This window comes from Crocodylus porosus, unplaced genomic scaffold, assembly GCF_001723895.1.
Source record: "Crocodylus porosus isolate Cpor-Errol unplaced genomic scaffold, CroPor_comp1, whole genome shotgun sequence".
Taxonomy (NCBI): domain Eukaryota; kingdom Metazoa; phylum Chordata; order Crocodylia; family Crocodylidae; genus Crocodylus; species Crocodylus porosus.
In genome coordinates this window covers 53,198,212-53,199,937 of record NW_017728886.1, presented here as the reverse complement: position 1 = coordinate 53,199,937, position 1,726 = coordinate 53,198,212, and the positions used below count along the sequence as shown (strand labels likewise).

General features: G+C 44.3%; 1 long non-coding RNA gene across 1 annotated transcript in view; it reads right to left on the bottom strand.

Moving 5' to 3' along the window:
• Positions 1–1,389: 1,389 nt before the first annotated feature.
• The window catches only part of LOC109309457, a 13,488-nt gene continuing 13,151 nt past the window's right edge, over positions 1,390–1,726 (bottom strand). The window contains exon 3 of the long non-coding RNA XR_002100920.1: positions 1,390–1,484. This is a non-coding gene — a long non-coding RNA (uncharacterized LOC109309457). The remainder of the gene's footprint in view (positions 1,485–1,726) is intronic.

Sequence of the window (1,726 nt, the reverse complement as noted above, 5' to 3'; positions counted from 1 at the left end):
GGGAAAATCCACAATAGCTGTATTTTTCCCTTTAGAAACAGTGGAAACAAAAATGCTGAAATTGCCTAAAATCAAAATTCTGAAAAAGAACAAAGAGAGAGAGTGAGAGAATTGTCTTAACTGAAATATTTTATTTTGTTCCAATGTGGAGCTTATAAAGCTTTCTAATTTTTTAATATTAAAAACTAAATAATTAAATTTAATCTAAAAAGAAAATGTGAAACATCATTTCAGAAATGTCATGGCATTTTAAAATGCTCTTTTTGGATGCTTTTTTAATTTTTGATTCATAGAATGTAAGGGGCTGGAATGGATCTTGTGAGATCATCCCATCCAACCCCCCTGCACTAGGCAGGAAAGACAAATGAGGTCAGATGACCCCAGTTAGGTGACCATCCAGTCTCCTCTTAAAGATTTCCAGGGTAGGTGATTGCACCACCTCCAGAGGGAGTTTATTCCACCACCTGTACACCCTAACTGTGAAGAATTTTTCTTAGTGTTAAGCCTGAAATGGTCTTCCAGGAGTCTGTGGCCATTACTCCTGGCTTTCCCCCAGGGTGTCCTGGTGAACACTTGTTCAGTGAGCCCTTGATGTATTCTTCTAATATAGAGGTAAGTTGCTACCATGTCCCCTCTCAGCCTTCCCTTTTTTAGGTTGAAGAGACCCAAGTCCCTCAGTCTTTCCTCATATGGCTTGCTTTGCAAGTCTCTGATCATATGGGTGGTTGTTCTCTGGGTGCTCTCAAGCTTTTCCACCTCCTTGTTGAAGTGCAGTGCCTAGAACTGGATGCAATACTCCAGCTGCGGTCTCACGAATGCTGAGTAATGTGGAAGAATCACTTGCTTGGTTTTGCTGGAGATGCCTTGGTTGATGCATGCCAGAGAATTGTTTTCCCTGATGGCTGCAGCATCTCACTGATGGCTCATATTCATACTATGGTCTGTCATTACCCCTAGACCCTTTTCAGTCATGGTGCTAGTCAGTTTGGTGCCACCCAACCTGTAAATAGGTTGGGGATTGTTTGTCCCCAGATGAAGCACTTTACACTTCTCAGTGTTGAACTTCATCTGGTTCCAATCCGCCCAGCTTTCCAACCTGTCTAGGTCGGCCTGTATCTTCAGCCTATTTTCAAGCGTTATCATGCTCCCCCATTATCTGTGAACTTGGCCAGTGAACTCTACAGCCCCACATCATTGATAACAATGTTGAAAAGCACTGGACCATGCATGGACCCCTGAGGGACAGCAGTGGCCACTTCTTGCCAGATGACACAGATCCATTCATTAGAATTGTCTGGATCCTACCCTGCAGCCAGCTTCCTACCCACCTCACTGTTGAGCAGCTAAGCCCACAATCCTCCAATTTTCCCATGAGAACATCATGGGAAACCAGATCAAAGACCTTTTGGAAGTCTAGGTATACAATGACAACCTCCTCTCTCTTATCCAGGTGACAAGTTACATGGTTGTAGGAGGAGATGAGACTGTGTAATCACCCAAGACGTTCACTTGAATGCTTTGCTGTTTTGAGCTGTTTGGACACAGCTGTCTCCTTTCAGGTCAAGAGCTTGCCCTCCAGCAAGATTTACTAAAAGGGTCCCCAGAGGTTCTCTCCTGCCATGTCTTTGATGGCCTGAGAAATCAGAGTTCCCCGACGGCAGGCTCACTGCGCATGCGCACAGTTTAAAAGGGCCACCAAACAGGGAAAAAAAGCTCAGTTAGGCTC